This window comes from Macrosteles quadrilineatus, unplaced genomic scaffold (genome assembly GCF_028750875.1).
Source record: "Macrosteles quadrilineatus isolate MER2022 unplaced genomic scaffold, UCM_ALF_1.0 Scaffold_7__1_contigs__length_78375512, whole genome shotgun sequence".
In the NCBI taxonomy this organism is placed as follows: domain Eukaryota; kingdom Metazoa; phylum Arthropoda; class Insecta; order Hemiptera; family Cicadellidae; genus Macrosteles; species Macrosteles quadrilineatus.
The window spans coordinates 50,730,955-50,736,954 of NW_026542600.1; the positions used below are offsets into that span (position 1 = coordinate 50,730,955).

General features: G+C 30.9%; 1 protein-coding gene across 1 annotated transcript in view; it reads left to right on the top strand.

Moving 5' to 3' along the window:
• Positions 1-4,729, top strand: part of LOC128998971 (homeobox protein Hox-B3-like) — a 43,013-nt gene extending 38,284 nt beyond the window's left edge. The window contains exon 6 of the mRNA XM_054425328.1: positions 4,672-4,729. The gene's annotated coding sequence lies outside the window, so the exon portion shown is untranslated. The remainder of the gene's footprint in view (positions 1-4,671) is intronic.
• The last annotated feature ends 1,271 nt before the right edge of the window (positions 4,730-6,000 follow it).

Below are 6,000 nucleotides of genomic sequence, written 5' to 3' on the forward strand. Positions count from 1 at the left end.
TATAGTTGAATGAACCACCAACAAGTAAGCTTCTATCTAAAATTATATTTTCTCCCTTAGTTTTGTAACGGCGATAGTTGATGTGATATGCAAGACGCCACAATTTACAATAAGTCTTCCTATCAGTTTAACTTTGTTAAAAGTTGACACATTCGACAGAAATCAAATCAATTGGATAATCCTCAAGCCCTTTTGCAGTCTTTTAGGACCTTTTGGTTGGTTATTTTTCAACTAACATTAATTAAGGTATACTCAGCACCTAAAATACTCTCACTAAATTGTTTAACATACTTTTCATGTACAAAATTATCTATGCTTGGGACAAGCGCAGAAGAGCGAGAGTGAGTAGACATAACGCTGTATTCGTGAACAGAGGAGTCTATATATTAATTAACTCTGACTCAATATGGAAATTCATGACATTATTTGAAAGTAATTTCATCCTCCACATTTTCATATCGGTGGACTTTCCCTCAGTTTTCAGAAAGTGTCGAATTGAGCGCACTTTTAACGAATATAGGAATGTTTGTAGGAAAATATGTTATTAATCAAAATTTAAAATACTTTCATTTTGTTAATATATTTGGTGATTTGTTGGTAATATTCCAACTAAAATCCTCAAGTGCTTCATCCTGTAAGAAATGCAACTATCAACGATTCTCATGAAAGTATCCTGTTAGAATTTCTAAGTATTCAGTTATAGTGCAGTGAGTTAACACTCGAGAAAACAAGATTAAAAATAGCAAATCTGAATAAATATGCCAACCAGACTGGACTGTAACTCCATGATATCTAAGTCGATGGCATGTTTATTCATGAGATTTTGGAATGTACTCCCCTTCGCTTATGTGATCCATCACGAGTTGATTAGCCACTGTTAAACGCATCGCGATGGAGAGACCGAGTCAATGGGCGTGAGTAAACAGGATTTGGATATACTTTAACTTCATATACATTCCTAATTAAAATAAAATGTCAAATACGTTTAATGATCAACATTAGCCTCTTATTAACTTTTTTTCCTATGATAAGAAATTTCTAATTTACTTTTGTTCGTTACATGTTGTATTATTATTCATAGCGAATTTCCCTATAGGGAAGTAGTTATTAACGTAGGTGGCACGGTAAAACCTAGACCCGGGACCAATATACTTTTTCATTTTGATGTCCCTAGAGGCCAAAAACACTATTCGTTCAAATTGTTATATATGTATATATCATATATGAAGGACGGGTGCTCTGCTAGTGTATATATAGATTTATATATATTCTTGAGGAGATCTTGATAGAGTTTATGATGAATGAAACATGAAACATTGCAAATTTTCGTTTAATACAAACGTTTTCAAGCAATGATTTATATATAAATATATACGCCCGTGAACGCGATAACTTGAGTATTTTTTTTCGATTTTGATGAAATTTTGCTTTGAGGTGTTGAATGGGATAAACTGAATGAGTTTGCGAACCAGCATGGACTATGGGAACAGGGTGTTACCGGGGGTTTTATGAGGTAAAATTGATTTTTCTCATGTTTGACCCTCAAAACATAAAATTTTCCAATTAATGTTTTAATATTTTCAAAGAGCTTGGAAAACAAAAAAATTAGTATAATGAAGTGTTATTTTACCATTATTGGTCACGGATAAAATGCAATAAATTGTAAATTTAAAATTCCTATGTTATTCTTATGGAGAATAAGTAAACTGTTATAGTTTGCTTGTTTATGGATGAATTTTGACCAAACTTGTCAAATTTATTTATTTTACACTGAGCTACTAATATTTTACCAAAAAACACTTTAATACCCTCCCCGTAACCGCAAACCTAGGTACTTGTTAAACGTTATGTTATTTAAAAAGATTTAATTGAAAATCAAATAGTGGTTAACTGTAAAAATGGAACATGCTGTACTAAGTTCGCCTCAATAAAGAAGCATTTTCATTTCATTCCAACGCTAATTTTAAAAGTTCCATTAACAATTCTGTTAGATAACTGCGTTGCGTTGTAATAGAATATTACTTCTAAAAAAAATAAGTAAAGAGTGTACTGTAAAATTGTGTATATTTAGAAAAACAATGAATAGAACAGATGTTTATTAAAATCATTCCAAATACAAAATGTCAACATAGAGGGAACAAGTAATTATGGGAAACACCTAAACTAGCAAACTTGCTTTAGCTTTCAACTTATTTCCTGTCAAAAATGTAGCACAACGAAATCGTTTTAAAGCATGTTTGTACTACATTAAGTTTAGTATTTTACCTACGACCATTTTTTTTAAAGTAGCCGTTGCAGTTCTTAGAATTGTCAACCAATCAGTGTGTAGCTGATAGTCAACTAATCAGCTTCTGTTTATACCAATTTAATTGTTGATGAGTGGTGCGATTAGTGTTTGGTACAATGATTAGTTGCATCGCTGTCAGTCGCGTTAAGGTTATAAACGAAAACATATCCTCCCTTATAAGTTATCTTTACGCGATCGTTGCGTAAACTACTACTACAGCATATGAATAAAGAGGCCATAAATTACGGTTTTAACATAACTCTTTTTAAGAAGATGAGTCTAAAGTTTTCCCCGTGAACTTTAAGACAATGGATCCATGTAATGTGGATGTGATATTTCCATTACGACGAAAGGTAACTAAACCGGATAGCAGCATCGCATTTTTTGAGAGGAACCTTAAGAAGTTAAATGCCTCATCCCTCCCATAGCATTAGAACATAATGTCATTCTAATATGGCAGGTCCAGGATGATATGGCCAAAAATATTAACTACATTTTGTCAACATAGACTGCTAAGTCAACCAACGATCATCAACATCAGTATCAGTATCAGTATCGTGTTTACATCGTAAAAAATGTAGTGAAGATAGGAACTTGTTTGTATACCATTTCCTTCGTAAATATGATAGCCCCCTCAAGGTATCATCAACAGTGTTATATTAAATTTGTTAAATTGCTATTCTTCCTAATAATATCAATTCACAAAAAACTATTTTGGTAAAATACAAAATTGTATTCGTAAAAGTCCATGTTTTGAAAGTAGCTGAACATAACAATATGCTTTCAGCTATAACTAAAGGGGTTGTAAACAAGACTTGTAAATGCGATATGCAAATACGCCAGAATTGCAGAAAATGTCTCAAATCTTAAAGGCAACCAATGCAGTGTTTATGTTTATTTTGTTTTAGCGTTATCTTTAACTAGACATTCCATTTCCACGTTAAAGTTATAGCCAGTTTTAAAGAAGAATGAATTAGATGAATTGAGCTGCTGATATGCATTACTGATTTCTGCCGATACTTAGTCTTAAATTAAACTAAACTAAAAGGACAAAGTACATCAACGATCACAGTAACAAAAACTAGGAAGAAAAACAGTTTTAGGTAGTATCATTTACTCTGTGAATGGTTATACAACTATGTTTTTTTTTTACAAAAACTGAATACAGCTAACCTGGTTAATGCTAACTTCTTTATGCTAATGCAAATGGTAAGACTTAATCGTTAGTTTGATGAAGCCATTTCTTTATAAATCTATTGTTATGGAGCTGTGTAAATAATCAAATCAAATCAAAATAGCATCTCTTATGTTAAACTATGTAAATAAGAGTACTCATGGTTGCTGACACCACGACAGACGCGCACAGCCGAGAAATGCTGTAGATTTGCTTGACACTTTTATTGCTCCGCTATGAAGACAAGGGAGCTGTGCGTTTAATTCTTCATTTAATGAGAAAACCATCTGGCGGGCTCAATTTTCTTGCTTTACTTCGCAAAATAAAACCATTTCTCTTCACGCTTGATCGCTCTATGGGTGGCTTTATATTATAAATGCGTTGAGATGCAACAGTAAAGTAGCAATATACTTTTAAACTATTCTACCAATCCCAGTATTAGATTAAAATGCCAATACCTCAAAAATATTTATTTTTTAAATATAATCTTACCCTATGTCTATTAGTATGTCTCAACATCAAATATTGTATATGTGATGTTTATATTTATATATAATTAACAGTTTGTTAAATTATACACTATGTGCATTACGCTTTAAATTAATGACGGAAAATCGTCTGGTTGAACGACAAACCAATAAACAAGCTTCAAATGGCAGACATCAAATTACTTTGTAAGCGAAATATTATAGTTTAAGTTACAAAACATCGTACGTTCTCATAAATTTTACTTTTTCCCAAACTTAAAATAATGAACAATTATTTGTTTAAGCTGTTAATATTTATTCCTGTGTTAAAATTACAATGTGTATTATGAATTAATGAATTAATTATATACATTATTTAAATAACTTACGTAGGATAAGTATGTATGAAACATAGTTTGCTCAACTCATTGTCAATTTGTAAGCACACTAAACATTTTTTTTTCTTTTTTTTCTTTAGGACAAATCCTTTGATAGATATGAAGAACATTAACCAAGCATACTGAACTCTGTTGAACAAATCCATATTCATAAATCCAATTCAATAGTATTATTACACAGCAGTCAACAAATAATAAACTAAAAGAGATTTATTGGCTATTTATTGGTTTTTGTATAGACATGACAATTTAGTACCTACATTTGTTTACTGGCTGAAAGACATCCATCAAATTATAGTGATTTATGCTTATTACTGTATTGTTTAACAAAATCCTGTGTTTCAGATTTAAAATCAGCTTTTCTTTGGATTGAATCTCCATCCCAGCAGATGCGATGAAGTGGTCCTAACAAGTTTCTTCATGTAATTTGATGAAAGTATAAACACATGTTATCAAACCAACAAAAATTGTAGTTTGAAGTTTAATACAAAGATAAATAGAAAAAAAATCGCAATATTTAAAAGGTCTGAAAAGTCAGAGACTGTCAAAAAGACAGTCGGAAACATTAGTATTTTATATACTCCTATGGTGTTTGCTTTGTATCATTCAGATTCTTGTGTAAGACAGTAATATTGCCAGCCTACCAACCGACATACATTCTGTATAACAAAGTAAGAAATGTAATTTATTTAAAATCTAACCATTTTGACTCGACCATACAGCAATGCCACATCTAGTTTTCCACAGAGTGAATTTGATGATGACCTTCTCAATCACCTATACATGTTGTATGAGGTATTGAAGTGCCAAAAGTACAATTAGCATATTACCAAGTTGTTTAATAACGGCTGTTATAGTTTTTTGTGTTTTCTACAGCCATCCAAGAAAGTTTGAAGTTTGGGTAACATGTTAGGCTGTAAAGAGTTAGATAAAGTTTCTTCTAGAAAAGCTTGTATTCTGTCCAGGCGCTTCTAAATTTGATTGCAAAATCTTAAGACTTTTTCAAATTAGGTTTATGGTCTAAGATTTTGAATGTTTAACTCAATTTACACATAACTTACTTATACTTATATTATACTGTATGTTTTTAAATAATTAAAGTAAGTAACTTCTGGATATTAAAAGGATAATCTTAATACAACTGGTAATATCATTGTTTAGTTGTTTAATTATGAAACCCAAACTTAAGTCATAAAGTCAAACCTCAACAAAACATAGATTAACTACAGAAGTATGATTAAGCCATTTTTTAATGGGTCTCAAGACGTATTTTTAGATAAAACTCATTTCAAAATTAAATCTAAATAATTATTAGTTTGTGTCTCATTTGTACTTATGGTATATAACTTAACTGGGAATGGTCCTATTGTGTCATAATATCTTTAACAATTTCATGTTAAAACTCATCAATGCAGAATCTTGCATGAAGTCGTATAACAATGTACTTAATCATGTAACCCAACCATGCCAGCAAGTAGTTTTAAAATTTATCTTTACTCAACTGTTTCAGAAAACAAAAAAAGATTCGATAAAAAATGGATTAACATTTTACTTCTATGTATTATATTTTTAACTAGCTAAAAACTTATTTTGCAACTTTTTTTTTAACCTAGTAGCAACTATATCAAAAGCAGGGTCTACCTTGCATGAAATGGGGTAGTAGGTTTCCTTTTT